Raw genomic sequence first — 18,431 nt, 5'->3', positions numbered from 1 at the left:
TTAAAACTGTAATGTTTATCATAATTTACATTTATCAATTGTACGTTGAGTAGTAGGAGGTCCTAAAAATTTGGAGGTAAAACTGACAGTACATACCTAGTGTGTAAAGTAAGAATGAATTGTTTGAAAAGTAAACTTGGACTACAAACTGAATAACATAATATTTTGAATAATGAAGTGTGTTAATACAGTATGTATTAATAAAAGTGTTATTTATTAATAGTGAAGTTATTTTAGCCTTATTTGTAAAAAAAATATATAAAATACTATGAATGTCAGAAGAACAATATTATTTTCCTTAAGTTATTTCTAGAAGTTTACTTACAATTTATTTCAAATGAAACCATTAGGGTTTACTAGGTATTAACTGCGCCTCTGTAATGATTTTGTGCTAATGATGTGTTTGCATGTTCCTGGAGTATCTCATTAAACAAAGGAAATGAAAGTCACAATAAATATGGAGTGTTTAATTTCAAACCTGCAGTTGTGATCCTAATTTGCCTCATGACTCATTCCACTTTATATTTCTTTAGTTATCAGTTACTTCCATCTGTAAGTTAAAACTAGCATTAATTTTCAGGACATTAAGGTACAAATATTCTATAAACAAGAAAGACACAATTTTCATTATATATATAAAAAGAGCTGCATTTTTAGCTTACTAACTCAAATTAATTGATCAGTGCCCTTAATTAATAAGTACAACAATGTTTTTGACCCAGACTGCACAAGGTAGCTGAATTCCAGCTTTGTTCCACAATTTTCTTTAGCAATAGAGCTTCTAGAGCTTGAAGGTGATCCCCTAGAAAGTAATGAACTAACAAAGTCCACAACTATGTACAAAGTATGGACGGACAAATCTGAAAAGTTTGTTGCAATCCTGTAAAGAGTACATCATGTCTGGTTCTTCTGATCAAATGGAATACACTTTTACTTATAACTGCCAGTTTACACTACAGGCTTACATTTCTATGTCCTTTACAAATATGACAGGTCATAAGAGTTTGCAAATCCTGCTACATGTGTTTCATAGACTTGGAAAAGGTTATGGTTACAGACACCATGATATCATGTGAGACGCTATAGTTTAAGGCCTCAGCCTCTGTACCTGTAGAATGAGTGCTGTGTCAGTTACTGGGCTTTAAAATCAAGGCTGTTTAGATTGCGTAAAGGGCTCTACCAAAGGCTCTCTATTTAGGAATTTCATGAACAGTTGATAAGGTCACAGTATATACTTTGCTCAAGGATGGTTTAAATATTCCCTGCAAAATCTTAATGGTCACTTTGTACCGAGGTGTGTTAAAATGACTGCTACTTAAGCTACATACCCACCATCACCATTAGAAATAAAGAAAGTCTCCAATGCTACCTGAGCTACTGAGTTAGATGTATCAGAGCAGATTTCAGTGCATCTCCAATGTCACTTCCTATAGTCTGGTACCTTTGTGATGTACATTATAACCCAGACCACATCCTGGAATCACTCTCTCACATTAAGTTCTAAATTTCTCGCTTATTCCCCTTTCCTGCTCTACCACTGGCAAGCCATCAATAGCTTCTCAACACAACTACAATACAAATAAAAAACACCAGTGGAGTTTTAACTATCAATCGATGATCTGTATTCTAAAATGGATTATCATGTCTGAACCTTGATTGATGATAATCTACTTCAAATAAAAGAACATGTACAGTAGAAAAATTCCCAAGTCTCAAGTAAAAATTTTATAAAAAAAAACAAAAGATGAGCCCCCATTCAAAGCATAAAAAGATGTTAAAAAATATTCAGCACAGATTTCAGTTTTCAACATTCTAAAGAAAGTGTAAAAATTCAAATATAAATGCAAACAACACATGGTGTAAGAGGAGGAGGGTAATTTGAGCAGTGATGTGTTGGAGCCTCAGTCTAAACCCTTGTTGGCAGTCATTTTTGAACTAAATCTAATAATTAAATAAAAGCAGTAGCAGTAAGCAGAAGCAGGGGTGCCTATAAATACTACTTTTTACGATTTTGACAAAATGGTTTAAGAAAAGCAAAACCCAACTGCAATTTAGCAATACATTGTAGCTGTTCTTTGATTTTTTTTTATTAATCCACTAGGGTCAATAATTTAGATTTCTTTCAACTGCTGAGAAGATTGCCGGAGAGCATTTTTGAGGTTACACATCTCATTGATTTTAAAATGTGTTTAAAAATGGAACAATATGGTTTATAGAAACTGAAAATCAACATTAGCCATGAAGATATAAATGTACAAAAATACATTCACATACTGTAAATAGACATGTTTATGTAATATTACTATAAGTATTAAAAATCCACTAGCATAATTTTTGTCTGAAAAGAAAACAAATGCATGTAGAAGCTGAAAGATTTTCTTCAATCGAGACTGCAGTTCAGCCCTTTGAGATAGTCCTGCTATTTTTAGGCACATACTTTCTGTTGGAACAGAGTGCAAAACAATCACTTGACTTTTGGGAGACAAAGCCCCTGGGGACACGAAGGGGCGTAAATTTTCAAATAAGCATAGCTTGTACAATGTGGAATACAAAATAAACTCACACATAGACTAATAAAAATTTATTCAACTTTTTTAGTCTTAAAATTTGAATACCAAAATTCAGTTTAGTTAATTTGTAAGTATAAGTGTCGATTTCCTCCCACAGTCCAAAGACATGCAGGTAGGTGCATTGGTGATCCTAAATTGTTCCCAGTGTGAGCTTGGTGTGTGTGTCGCCGGTGGGCTGGCACCCGGGCCCGGGTTTGTTTCCTGGCTTGCACCCTGTGATGGCGGGGACTCTCCAGCTGCCCCCAAGGACCCTGTAGTTAGGATATAGCGGTAGGATAATGGATGGATGGATGGTTTAAGTATGCATTCCTAATGTATCTGGTCATACTCCTAATATTTAGCCCAAGACATCCAGATGCCTTAGTCTTTTTTTTTAAATCTAACAATCATGGTTTCAATGTAGCTAATGGAATGTATTTCTTTTCCTATTTTTTTAGGACTGCTAAACTGAATTCTCATTGTAAACAACAGTGACCACAATGTGTGATTTTCTTGCTAGTGATGAATTTGTTTTATTTTCTTGTTTTATTTCCATTTATACTACACACACTGAAAAGCTGAATGCATCATAATAAAATAAAAAGGTTTTATACTTTCCAATTTACATTAAGCAAAATGGTCCAGAAACCACAAGACTATCGCTTCTATGAAAGAGATGCAGTTCTGTAAAACTGAGTTTATGGTGCAAATATTCTGTATTTTAAAATCAAGTCCATCCTGCAACATTCTATGAAGAATACAGCTCAACCACAAAAAGTTATTCAAATTAAAGCATATGAAAATATCAGTTCAAAGCCTGTGCTCATTGTACATTTTGTTCTTGGTTATAATTTTAACACCCCTATTACAAAACTGTAACCTTTATTAAAATGTAAATGTTGGCATATTTAGTTTATAGTAAAGTTATGATTTTGAAAAAATAAAAGATACTTATTATCAAGCATTTTAAAAAATATAATAGTTTGTCCACTTTTCTTTAGGTCAAAGTGCACTTAACTTTGATTCAAGCAGAAACATCATTGGGGGATTCAATCATTAGGGATTAAGCCAGGTGTGCTCCAGAGAGAGAGAAGTCTCGAGGTGTGTTGCCTCCGGGAGAAACAGGTGGGAGACCCCCCTGAAGGGTGGATAGGCCTTGGCCAGAGCGGGTGGATCCTGTTGTCATTGTCCACGGGAACAAATGACATACATAAGGGTAGTCTGTCATTTCTAAATCCAAATTCAAAGAGTTAGGTACCAAGCTGAGGAGCAGAACGGGGACAAGGTAGTCTCTCCGGTTCTGCCTGTGCCAGCGCCAGTCCAGGTAAGATTGGGAGGAGATTAGAAGGCTTAACGCGGGCTCAAATCTTGGTGCAGGGTAGAAGGGTATAGGTTTAGGGGGCATTGGGACTCCTTTGGAACAGATGGGACCTTTTCCCACTGGACGGGTTACATCTGAACCGGGGGGGCACCCAATGTATTGGGGAGGCGATTTTAGGCTAGTCGAGGATTGTTTAAACTGGGGAAGGGGGGGGCGGGGAGTTTAGACAGGCCAGATTTAGATCTATACATGGAAGAAAAACAATGGTGTAGAAATAAAAATGCATAGTAATGTAAATTTTAAGCAAAACACGAAAGATAGAAGGATTAACACATTAAAAAATAGCTTGCCTTAATGCTAGAATATCAAAAATAAGGTAAGAGTTGGAGTTGTATGTAGAGAGACAATTATGATATTATAGCAATAACGGAAACCTGGCTAATAACAAAGATGGGATGAGGTAACATAGAGGGATACACATTTTTAGGAAGGATAGACAGAACAAAAAAAGGGGGTGGGGTTGCTGTTTATGCCAAACAGGAATTAAATGTAAGTCATCTTCAGTTGGATGATGAGCCCCATCTTAGTGAGGGACATGTGTTTCACTTGGAAAAAATATTAGGGAAAAAGGTCTCATTTTAGGAGTGTGTTATAGACCACCCAATTCGACAGTAATTTCAACAAAATTTTTTTAGTAATATAAAAAAGGAAAGAAGGGGATATTATAGTCATGGGGACTTTAATTATCCAAATATTAACTGGGATAACCTTTACAGATGGAGGGCACAAGAGCAGGAGAACAGGTTTAAAATGTTTACGTAACATGACAGATACATACCTAAATTTGGAAGTAATAGGAAACTCAAAAAATCTCCAATGTGGATTAATAAAGATTTAAAAAGAAGTTGCAAAGGAAAAACTGCTGTATAAGGTATATAAGACTAATGACTGCAAAGAGAACCGAGCCGTATGAGAAAATGAGGGCAACCATTAAGAAGGATATCAGAGAGGCTAAAAGACAGTTGGAGAGGAATATAGCAGATAAGGCTAAAGAAGACCCCAAGAGATTCTTTCAGTATTTTAGTAGTAAAAGAACAGTTAAGGAGGAGGTCAAGTTCATCAGGAATAGTAAAGGGGAATTAAAAGATACAGACAATGAAATAGCAGATGCCCTAAACTTACATTTTTCTGAGGTGTTTACAAGTGAGCAAGTGGATAACCTGCCAGAGGTAAACACAACTACTAAGGAGGTACTGAGGGATTTGGAAATTGTAGAGGGAGAAGTGCTGCTCAGATTAAATAAGATGAAATCAAACAAATCACCAGGCCCAGATAATATTTATCCTCGTGTTCTTAAGGAGGCTAGTGAGTACATATATAAACCCTTGACACATATTTTAGGAAGTCACTGTGCACTGGAGAGATTCCAAAGGACTGGAAATGGCAAATATCATCCCATTATATAAAAGGGGTGACAGGGCAGATCCAAGCAACTATAGGCCAGTGTTTAACAAGCATCACAGGAAAATTAATGGAAGGAATTATTAAGGATAAGATTGAGCAACACATGACAAGGACAGGAGTTATTCTGAACAGTCAGCATGGGTTCAGAAGAGGGAGGTCGGTTTTACTAACATGTTGGAATTCTATGAGGAGGCAACAAAAGGATACGATCAAAGTGGAGCTTATGATATTATTTATCTGACTTTCAGAAAGCATTTGATAAGGTGCCACATGAGAGGTTGGGCATCAAGTTAAAAGAAGGGAGTTCAGGGTGATGTTTTTAGATGGGTGCAGAATTGGCTCAGACACAGGAAGCAGAGGGTGATGGTGCGAGGAACCGCTTCAGAACTGGCCGATGTTAAGAGTGGTGTTCCACAGGGCCAGTGTTAGGGCCGCTGCTATTTTTAATATATATAAATGATTTAGATAGGAATATAAGCAACAAGCTGGCTAAGTTTGCAGATGATACCAAGATAGGTGGATTAGCAGATAATTTGGAATCCGTTATATCAGTACAGAAGGACTTGATAGCATGGGCAGGCTTGGGCAGATTTGTGACAGATGAAATTTAATGTCAGTAAAATGTAAAGTATTACACATAGGAAGTAAAAATATTAGGGTTTGAATACACAATGGGCTAGTCAAATCGAGAGTACACCTTATGAGTAGTGGATTTAGGAGTCATAGTGGACTCTGCTATCAACTTCCCAAACAGTGTTCAGAAGCCATTAAGAAGGCTAACAGAATGTTAGGTTATATAGCACCATCTGTGGAGTACAAGTCCAAGGAGGTTATGCTCAACCTCATAATGCACTGGTGAGGCCTCTCATCTTGAGTACTGTGTGCAGTTTTGGTCTCCAGGCTACAAAAAGGACATAAGCAGCACTAGAAAAGGTCCAGAGAAGAGCGACTAGGCTGATTCCAGGTCTACAGGGGTTGAATTATGAGGAAAGATTAAAAGAGCTGAGTTTTACAGTTTAAGCAAAAGAAGATTAAGAGGTGACATGATTGAAGCAGTTTAAAAATTATGGAAGGGAATTAGTACAGTGGATCGAGACTTGTATTTTAAAAATGAGTTCATCAAGAACACTGGGACACAGTTGGAAACTTGTTATGGGTAAATTTCGCACAAACATTAGGAAGTTTTTCTTACACAAAGAATCCATAGACACTTGGAACAAGCTACCAAGCAGTGTGTGGGATGGTGAAGACGTTAGGGACTTTCAAAACTCGACTTGATGTTTTCTGGAGGAAGCAAGTGGATAGGATCATGAGCTTTGTTGGGCTGAATGGCCTGTTCTCGCCTTTGATTGTTCTAATTCTAATTCTAAAGCTTATGCAACAGTAACAAACCATACAGTCAGACAGAGTCTTATTAAATGTCACAAAGAACAGTTATCTCAACAAAACTGTTTAACAATATCAAAAAGAATTGGGCTTCAGAGGAATAGATTAATTATAATGGGGACACAATAAATATTTATGTAGTGCTGTAAATGAACCTTTTCTGATTTTTCTACCTGAAATTCATAAAATGTAAAGAATTCAACTTTTAATATTTCTACAAAATTTTGAATTTAATATTTATGTGAAAAACAAGATAAGTAGAGTCCCTAACTTATGTTAAATTAAAAGAAAACAGAAATATGACAATGAAAAAGCAAAATAAATCAAAAATTTCACATTCATAAAATGTGACTTTAGATGTTATACACGTAGGCAACAATAACTCATTTAGTCAAAATGAAGGGTTTATTTTTTAATAGAAAAACTATGTCAATATCAGCAATAGTTAACATTATACACTATGTTTTGCAATCTTACCATGAATAAAATTTAAAATATAAGAAAATAGAAAATACTGCTCACAAAATACAGATCTATTGTATTTAATAGTTAAAAATACAACTTAACCTCAAATCATTCCAAATATATGGTACAATATGCAATATGTACAGGGCTTTTATATAAAATACATCTTACCCAAAAACATGATGGGAACTCTGTTAGCATTTCCAAGGTTTTAAAAATAAGGCAAGAAGGAGGAGCAAGGCCCAAACTCCTGTACAGAATCAAGCTTCTTATGCTTGTTAACGTTTATATATTTCACCCTTAACAGCTTCATAACTAGTAACTTATCTAGTGCAATGTTAAGGCAAATTGTGTTACTAAAGATCTGTTTCAAAAACTGTTTTGGAAATCATGAATCACTACCAAATATTTATGGATACATTTCATATTAATGTCTTAAGGTATTCTTTTGAAATCAAACAAAATACATGTATTCCTGATGAAATTCACAAACCAACCTATTTAATTCTTGTTGTCATGTGATAAAAACAGACATTTTCAGGGCTGTTGGCAGAATGTAAGACTGGTCCAGTCCAAGAGACCAAAGTGAATATTCAAATAACTACAAGATGTTAAATTAATGGTAAAATATAAATTGTCTCAGTATAAGTGAATGCGAGTGTGTCCCAATGAGTACTCTTTATAATAGTCTGGCACCCTGTCAATAGTTTATTCCTGTTTTGTTACCAGTGTTCCTAGATTTGCACTGGCTCATCGTAACCCCTAGTAGGTTAGAAAATGGATAAATTGACTGTGTTTACTTGATTCTGCTAATAGTCTGTGAACTGAAAACAACCCAACACTTGTCTGCTTTCCTAGAAATATATTTTTACCTGAAATAATCCCAATGAACTGCACATTATATATGTGTTAATTTATTGAATTGTGTCAAGAAGTTTCTTTTCATTATAATGATAATTTTGATTTAAAAATAAATTCAGGTGGCAATAAATCATACTACAGAGAAAGCATAAAATATAACCTTTACATATTGGTCAGTCCCTTTACAAGTGATTTAAAGTAAGTGAAATAAGGCCAAAGAAGAAATTTGAGAAATTCAATGAACAACTCTGAACAACTAGTACAGTAATAAAGTATAACATTAATGAATTTATATTAAGATTACTTCTGCAAAATGATTAAGTGTGGAATCAGAAAAATATGTAATAAAAGGAGGCCAATTCACAGCAGGTATTAGTTCAAGACAGTGGAAGTAATGAAAACTCGAGGCAATACACTAGTCTCAACGGGAATTTGCAAACACCTATTAGAGTATATAATATAATAAGCTAATATTAAATTATTAATGAATATCAGCTTAATTTGCAGACCCATAGACAAGTCAAACATATATACATATATTGCATGCAGTCCACACAATTTAGTTATCTACATTAGTGGACTTTGGATATAACTGAAGTCTGCTCAGTAAGTTTCATCCTCATATCAGGAAACAATTAACCTGCCCCTAAATAAAGCCCAGATGTTGATATGTTTGCACATCAGTCCTGGTAAATGTCCAGGCTCATCAATTAAATGTACAGTATTATGGTATGCAGCTTGAAAACAACATTGTAAAACCATGTACAATTAATTTGCAAATGCTCCTGCTACATTTCTCGCTTAAAAGATAAGAGATGATGCTTCCCTGAGTTGCAGCTGAGGCAGCATGTGCCCAACATCACTCTTTTGTCTAACACAGAAATAGCTACACCTCTAGTATACTGGGTAAACAGCAAGACAAACTGAAAACATCAGGTGTGATGCTGAACTCTAGGCAAGCGCCTTTGAGATAGATTTTTAATAGACTGTTAAGAAACCTCCTTCCGATTAGGAAACAGCTTAGTGACTGAAAATATCAGTATTTTTATCAAATCAAAGATATAGTGTATAAAAATAGCAGATACAGATTTATTGTTTAACAAATGTCAACTAACCATATCACAGTGTTGTGTAATGGTGACACATTACTAGAAGAGGTCAAATTAACTTTGTTTGTTCAAAGTTATAGATTACTCTTTAAGAAGAGTGTGACAAACCTTTACCTGCACACAACTGCAGAGTCAGAAAGGGCTCCCTCACTGCTGCTTTGAAACATCTCAGTGACAAAAAATACTGAATACCACTAAACACCTCCTGTAACACTCAAATTTCAAAGTTTAGATTTTCACAAAATGCTTTGCTAAAGAGAAATTACTTGACGAACATAGGTCTAAATACATGCTGCCACACATATCCTTTGAAAACACAGAACAAAGTGCCAACAACAAAAGACACAAAAACGACATTCACTCTGTACCTATGATTTTAAGATGCTAGATCAGTGGATCATTTAACTTTAGTGAGAGTAGTTTTATGAAGATTTAAATTGCAAGTAATTGTATTTTTGAAGGCAAGGTATTGTTTTCTTGATATTGGGTTGTTGTTTTTTGTTCCAAAACTTCTTATGTTGACTAAAAATTTTTTTCAGTAATTTAATACAAAACCACATCTTCCGGAGACTTACAATGGAGGAATACTACATACACAAAATAAAAGGTTAAAGATCAATATGTTCACTTCAAAGAAAAGAAAGGCATTCATTCACATGGTGAAATGTTATTATTAAATAACACAATATTAACATAAAATAATTAAAAATGTCCCTCAAAAGACATTCTGTTTTTGTGTAGAACCCCTACCTACAATGTGGCCTAGTTACTGTATATCTATCACATGCACTGCTTTTTTACATGAAAACTCTATCCAGGCTATTTATTGTACATGGACTTGAAAAGAATTCAGTGTTGAAAAAATACATCAATTTTAAAAAGTATCTAGAAAAGAACAAGTATATCTTTACTGTTAAAAAATAACCATACATTCAAAAATGTTGTCCATTACTAAACTGACACAAGTGCCAAATTAGGAGGCATGCATTTGAGCCACTTGTTGCAGATTAGACAGCTTGGTAAAGCCTTATGTTGTTGTTGCAGCACATATAAGATTATGGTTACTCTCTTGAATCAAGAAGAAAACTGCTTAAAATATTTTGCGGTGTTAATGTCCAATCTGTAATATTACCTGTAGTAGTGTATACCACCTTTAAGGTACTTTGGTCATAAAGGTTTAATAAAGTATTAAGGGCATTCACCACACACTTATCAATGTGATAAAATGCAACTTGTTTTGAAATGTGAAAATGAAAAGGATTACTTTATTGGTATTTAAATCATAATACTATAGACTAACATTATAGGACAGTTGGAACGCTTACTGATTAACAGTTATTTTCTAAACTCTGAAAAATAATAAACATTTGTTGATGTGACACAAGGACCATTATACCAGCCAGTTGTCCATATCAGTATAATATTAATAAAAACACACACAAAAACTAGCATCAGCACTGTAATCTAAAATGTTTTCAAAACAGGAAAAAGCCAGTTTTACTTGCAGTATGGAACAGAAATGAGATGACAGACCAACTATTTCTCAACAATGGTGAGCAAAATTTTTTACATGTGGTCTATAATAAGATTTTAAGAGAACAACTTTAAATTATTGTAATATTGTAAAATACAGTATTTTACAGTAAAACAGAATAACACTTTCTGCATACTCTGAGTATAAGAACTTGCATAAGAAAAACTACCACCATTTTTCAAAAAGAATTTTTTCTTTGGGAAATCCTAAATTGATAAGCTGACTAGAAACAGACTGTATCATAGGTGGTGGTCCACATATATAGCACAGGTTATTTTGAAATATATGTTCTTCCAGAATCTTTTCAGAAATTCTTCCCTCTGTAAAGAGATCAAGTAAAAAAAATCCATATCTCTAATTTTAGGAACAAATTATAATAAGATATCATTCATATTTGTATTTTTTTAAATACAAGGCATTAAAATAAAAACAATAAATGCAAACATTAACCTCAAATAAAATCTTAAAACATCACTTTGACAATCAGTAAACTGAAGTTCTACTTTCTTCTTGTACAATGCATAAGTGAACCCTTATGTATTGGCATAGCAACAGTACAGATGCAGAATGCACAGATTTCTAAGACCATCATTCTATCTTTATGGACTAACAGTTTGACTTGGTGAACCTGTCGATAAAATTATGTAGACTACAGTATCAAGGTTACAATGCATTTCTACTAAAAACAAATTAATGCAACACTTGGAAAACTCTTTTGATTCTGACATCTTATATTCTGATATCATAAGAGGTGAGGTTAAGGAGGAAAATGGTAAAAGTATATAATACTTTTCCCAATACCCATCTTAACAGAACTGAGTTAAGAATTTAAAAGTACAGCTCATGCTTTTTTCTGGAACTTAGGTAACTTTCTGTTAAATGAGCTCACTCTACTAATGGATTTAGGTTTCCCTGGTAAAACAATGCATTATGAAAACATTCAATAGTTCAGTGTTTAAATGACTTTATTTTTCATTCCTCCATTTTAAATAAGCTGTGATTTTATTATAACATAACAAGGGTTTTCATCCAATATCCCTACAAGAAATTTAAAGTTCTCACATATTTTCAAACTACGTAATTGTTCAGAGAAATCTGAGCATATGTGTCAAAGCAAACAATTGATTTAGTGATTATTTTTCTCCTTCTGTATATGAAATGACTGTTAAAAGAATGCAGGTGTTCTCTCTAATTCAATTGTGAAATTGATGCTGCAACACAGAAAAGGAAGAAAACAAAGTGGCATACTCAGTAATCTCACATATTAATATTTTCAGATTGTTTTGTTTGAGTGATAAAAATAGACATTCAACAACAAAACAGTACAACTAAAACTCCCACTTTCACACTTACTCATAAACTTAATATGATAGAGCTGTTGTTTAAAATGTTTAAATCTGACATTATCATTTAGCATCTGCCTAATTTCCTTTAAAAATAAAGCCTGTCCAATGTCCCATAATGATGTAGTTATTGCAGAAATGTTTATTTACAGGTGAACACTAAAATCTAATTTTGTAAAAATCACTAGCCTGACTGTGATGGCAGAAATGTTACATAATTTTAGTGTGGTCCATTTTTTATTGTATATCTTATTTTAAATCATATAGAATGTTCAAAGTGGAATATCACAAAGTCCTTCTAAAAAGAAAAAAATCTCAAAATTAAAATTCTGTTTTTGTAAATAACAATGCCTACTGTAAATGTCAGTAATTATATTACTGCTTAGGAAGGGAATTTTTGGAGTTAATGTAGCCAATGACCCATCTCAAAATTTACAGAAGTTTCCCATTAATTACCACAATTACAACAAACTCATGCTAGAAATGTAAGGCTGTTTGCATTTTTATATTTGCTTGTAGTTTACTGACTTCACTATTATTTGTGGATTTAATAAGTATTTCACTATGCACATCCTAAACTGAGGAATGGACAAGCAATCCTGAAATGCATCTGTGCCGGTGGATCTCTGTATTTAAGTATGTTACTGAACTTAAATCAACAGCTCCTCTCCTTGTGAACTTTAAAGATACTCATAGGTAACTTTTTAGGAAATTTGCAGGAGACCTGGTCATAGTCTATCACCTCCCTTTATAAATTGAATGTTTTATGTACTTCAGTAAGGCGGCATTATGACATAGCGGTTACTGAGTTACCTCGCTACTTCTACAACTGCCCATTGCCTGAGTTGTCTTTGTAAAAGTTAACTGTTTGCTAGGTAGGGTGTGCCCTGTGATGGCGTGGCGCTTTGTGAAGGGTTGTTTGATGTTTTGCATCCAAGACTGTAGGGACATGTTTCATGCTCCCAGCAACACTGAACTGGTTTTAAGTAAGTATCTTTGTGTGATTTTTTTTCTTTGTCAGTGGTAAATGTAGGATAATGTTTACAACAGATTGAAAATAACTGTTATCATTAAGCAATGCAAAACATAGCTATGAAAGACAATGTAAAAAAATTAATAGTTGTTCAGTAAAACTTTGGTAAAGCGTAATTAGTAGTTTCTGCAGCCTGTATTCGTATTTCAACGCCTTTTTAAATTATTATTATTAACTAGATTTTTTTTTATTTTGCTTAGGTATTTTTAAATCTCCTAGGCAAAATGTACACCTACTTCTAAAGCCCTGTGATGTGAAGCATTAATGTTAATAATTTTTCAGCCTGTCCATTTTATTAATTATTTTAAGAAATACTCACTTTTTATCAACTATACTATATTAATACAGTTAGTGCTACCCAAGAAATCTTTAAACAAGATTGCTAGTAACGGGATATTTCCAGTACCTACTAAGGAAAAGTGAAATTGATTAATTAGTTTTTATTATTGTGCATTTTCACAGTGTACAATGTGTATCACTACAAGTTATGCTACTGTGAGAGCACCATATAAATATAAAAGTTATTTTATGGAGTTGTTATATTGCACCACAAATGATATAATTTGCTTATGCCTGTTAATAATTTTGATTTAAAATAAATAAACAATCAACATACCATTGACATATGGTCGAAGTTCTTCACTAATATTTGTCTTCTGTTGTGTTACATGAAAATCACATGCGATCTTCCCAGAAAACTCTTGCGAAAGTCCAATAATGGTATTCTAGCAAAAAAAACATGTTGCTTTGTAAGATGTTTGTAAGCCAGTCTTGTGAAAAAACATACTGTAATTAGTATATATTTAATTTTATCAAACAACCAAGCCAACCCTAGTTTATATAGCCCCGTTCTGCAGCAAACAACATTGTAGAGCACTACACTAGTAAATACACAATACAATAGCATACAAGTTTTTACAGTTTGAACATAGACAGGTCAAGTCTAATTTAGCATCTAGGCTACTATACCATGCTATCCACAATGACAGACTAATCTATCACTGTAATTTATCATTATAATGCATTAGTAAAAAATATTTATGAACTATGGCTTACAGTAAATCAAAATATCTGCTATAGGCCTGCTATATATTTATTGTGACATTGTATTTATTTAGTCATGTGTGGAGCTGTGAAAACATGTTTGCCCTTTTCAGGCTTTCTCTTTTATTGTAGATTTTTGACAGTAAATGGTTTCGGCTTCTTAATCAAAATCTGATATTACAAAAAGGGCTCCTAAGTACTAACACTTTTATAAAATTTTATTGTTTTTACCTCAATGAACAAAGTTCTCCAACATCAACTGGAAATGCATAAAAAAGGTAAGTTACGCATAACAGTTAGTCATGTCACCTTAGATTAACACTACTAAGAAGGTTAACAATGTCAAACTTTTAAACAGGTAAAATGCCTACACAGGGTTGGCACTGATGGCAGGACAATTCAGATAATCTATTAAGTTAATACACAGGTGGAATGTGGAGAGAAGAAAAGGGGAGAAAAAATATCAGACTTCAGTTTCAAAACCAATCTTCTAGACAAATCATTCAGCATCAGGAATCACTACACCAAACGTGCAATAGCAAAAAAATAAAATATTAAGAAATTCATTTTTTTAACCACTACTTTTGACCTTCTTTTTAGAACAATCTTCCTGTTTTGTATATATAGAGTTAGATAGCCTGTGGAATGAGTAAATACAATTTGCACTATCCTTAATTTAATATTTATGATTAATAATCAGTATTATTTTTCATATAACTTTGCCTCTCCTACTAACAGCATTACATTAATATTAACTGCAACAACAGTACAAAAGCATATACTGCATGCACAAACTTAAACAGTTTTTATCGGAATGGCAATTATCCTTTAATAAAAACCCATCACAAATATAATATGTTTCAAAGATTGCTCTAATTGTTTTGTAATCTTTCCAGGAGCAATCTTTTTCTCTAAGACTGACTAATATTAATTTTACTACAGTAGAAATGCAGAATGATTTGCTGATTTTCACTAGCTGAAATTCAAAGAAAAAAAAAAATTCTTTTCATCCCATATTGTGAGCTGCTATGATTTTAACCTAAGGAAATGTGATTAACCTGTTAATAAATGTTTATTTATTCATCTTAGCAAAACTGAGATTAAATTCTTTTCAGTACAAATCTTACAGTTCTTCCAAATTATTTTTTTCTTCTAACACATCTAAAAATGCAATCAAAGTGAAGAAAATGTGAAAGATTTTTATGTATTTATTCTGAAAAGCAATGCAAATGATTTAAGATTGTAGAAAAATGTAAATACTACATTTGCTTATTTGATCTGATCTCAGGAAAACTAAATGTAGAATTACCGAGAAATCTAAAGAAAAATGCAGGGGCTTTAATAAATAAAAAAGGAGGAACATTCATATCTAGTCTAATGTCTGTCTTTCTTTGAAAGTAACATGCTTTCCACAATATCCAATGTTTGGGACAGAGATGCAAAAGTGTTGTCATTCTAAATGGCTGACAGAATGTATGTAAATACCCTTAAATTAATGTCTGCAATGAGAACTATAATAATGTCTAAATTGTTTGATCTGTAATTATAAACTGTGGAGCAGAGTGGTAAATCAAGGAAAAATGTGTCTGTCCCAGGTATTATGGAGGGCACTGTATTTACTATTATAATCAAATTTATCATTCAATTTCCATATATCTCATAGTTTGCATCCACCTCCATTAAACATACTGAATATAATAAGTTTAATCTTCTTTACAGTGTGTGGTTTTTATTTTTGTTAAATTGATGTTATTCTACTGGCTTACGGATATTATAATTTAATTTAGGTATAATGTTCTCTTTTCTGTCAATAGCTTTTAAATTAAAGCAACTCAAAAAGTCTGTTGCAGTAAAAGAAAAGCAAACAGTGATTCTTGTCCCTAACAGCTTAACCATTCGAGATAAACATTTTGAGAATTATTTTTCACCTTGGTTTGTCTTTAATTCATAACACCTAATAAAAATCTTTAGGAAAACAAACTAAAAACTAAGTAGAGAAGGGTCAAATAAGCAGCATGCCATAACATACACTTCAAATACTAACATATATTTCAAATGCCAATCTGTCTGAATTTATGCTTTTAGCAACTGAATTAGTAATATGCATATTGTATTGTTGAACAAAACAGCTTTTTTACCTAATAATATCAGCCCTTTCAAGGTTCTTGTCAGCTTCCTTTAAAACAAGACAACACAACTTTACATTTAGAGATGAATATGTCCCTCAAGGTGAAATGTCTCATTACCAAGTCAGAAGTGGTAAAAATGCATTTAGGGGTTCATGGCAGTGAGCATGTTTTAAGTAAAAACAGTGTGCTTAGGCTCCGTGCTGGTGTAAGTGTACACAGGAGCTTGGACAAGTGGCCCTGAAGTGTTGATGGGGGAATTGACAGAGCCCACGTTCATGTGCAGACATATACATGCAAAAGTTTGGGCACCATTGCTTGAAATGTCTGTTACTGTGAATAGTTAAGTGAGCAGAAGAGGAGCTGATAATGAAAAGGCATAAAGTTAAAAGTGACTTCATTAATATTTTAAGCAAGATAACATTTTATTTCCATCATTCACAGGTACAAAATACTAAAAAACGTAAAGAAACATAAGCAAAGGTTTGGGCATCTGACATAGTCAGTACTTAGTAACACCCCCTTTGGCAAGTATCACAGCTTGTAAACACTTTTGGCAGCCAGTTAGGAACCTTTGAGTTCATACTTGGGGTATTTTCACTCATTCGTCCTTGCAAAAGGCTTCTAAATCTGCAAGATTCTTCGTCTGTCTCGCATGCATTGCTCCTTTGAGATCTATCCATAGATTTTCAATAATGCTTAGATCGGGGGACTATGAGGGCCATGGCAAAACTGTCAGCTTGCACCTCTTGAGGTACTTCATTGTAGATTTTAAGGTGTGTGTCAGATCATTATTTTGTTGTAGGACCCATCCTCTTTTTAATTTCAACTTTTTTACAGATGGTTTGATGTTTGCTTCCAGAATTTGCTGGTATTTATATGGACCCATTCTTCGCTGTAACAATGAAATGTTCCCTGTGACGCTGGCTGCAAAACAAGCATGATTGATCCACTCCGGTGCTTAACAGTTGGTGAGGTGTTCTTTTCCTGAATTCAACAACTTTTTTCTCACAATAACCTCTGCACATTTTGGCCAAAAAGTTCTATTTTGACTTCCATCAGTCCACAAGACTTGTTTCCAAAATGAATCAAGCTTGTTTAGATGTCCATTTGGAAAATTCAGTTGCTGAATTTTGTGGCTAAGACAAAGGAAAGGTTTTCTTCTGCTGATTGTACCATTAAGGTCATATTTGTTTAGGTGTCGCTGCACAGTAGAACAGTGCACCACCACCCAGAGTCTGCTAAATATTTCCAGAACGCCTTTTGCAGTCAAACAGGGTTTTTATTTGCCTTTCTAGCAATCCAACGAGCAATTCTTTCAAAAGGTTTCTTGGTCTTCCAGAACTCAATTTGACCTCCACTGTTCTTGTTAACTGCTATTTCTTAATAGAATTACAAACTAAGGAAACAGCTACCTGAAAACACTTTGCTATCTTCTTGTAGCTTTCTCCTGCTTTGTGAGCATCAATTATTTTATTTTTCAGAGTGCTGAACAGCTGCTTAGAGGAGTACATGGCTGCTAATTGTTTTGACAAGGTTTGAGGAGTCAGAGAAATTACACAGCTTTGCAATTTGTATTACCTGGGGTTTCCTAACGATGACTTTTAATAATCCATTGCCATAATGAGTTAAGTAAGGTCTGAGACCTTAGGAAAAGTTATTTGAGACCTTAAATATCTTGGGGTGCCTAGACTTTTGCATGGTATCCTTTCCTTTTTACACTGTACAATTGTACAAAACAAAAACAATACACTAATCTTGCATTAAATACTGAAAAGAAATGTGTCATCTTAAACCTTATACCTCTGGGTGATCAGTTAATTTTCTGCTTGCTTAACTATTCACAGTAACAGACAATTTAAGGAAGGGTGTCCAAACTTTTGCATGCCACTGAAAACCAGCTGTGGATATCACAAGCAGATAAAAGTAAAAAAAAAATACCTACCATATTTTTTGGTTTCAAATATGTCCACAACAAAAACCACAAACCCAGCAAATAATACATACATTTTAAAATACATTTACCCTGTGTATTGCACACATCAGAAAGTCACACCTGAAATGCAGGTTGTTTAAGAATCTCAAAATATAATCTTCAGAAATTCTACAAAAACAAATCTATAAAAAATACCTAAACCTAGATCTTACAAACAAATAATTGACAAATAAAGGCTCATGTCATACGTTAAAATGTTG

At 33.6% G+C, this 18,431-nt stretch overlaps 1 long non-coding RNA gene across 1 annotated transcript; it reads right to left on the bottom strand.

The window, feature by feature from the left end:
* Nucleotides 1–10,402: 10,402 nt before the first annotated feature.
* Nucleotides 10,403–13,835, bottom strand: LOC120515699. The gene is made up of 2 exons (XR_005630686.1): nucleotides 13,682–13,835; nucleotides 10,403–11,009 (listed from the first exon to the last, which is right to left on the bottom strand). It is a non-coding gene; the product is annotated as an uncharacterized LOC120515699 (long non-coding RNA).
* Between the last annotated feature and the right edge of the window lie 4,596 nt (nucleotides 13,836–18,431).

Source organism: Polypterus senegalus, chromosome 15 (assembly GCF_016835505.1).
Source record: "Polypterus senegalus isolate Bchr_013 chromosome 15, ASM1683550v1, whole genome shotgun sequence".
NCBI lineage: Eukaryota > Metazoa > Chordata > Cladistia > Polypteriformes > Polypteridae > Polypterus > Polypterus senegalus.
This window is presented reverse-complemented; position numbering and strand designations above follow the sequence as displayed.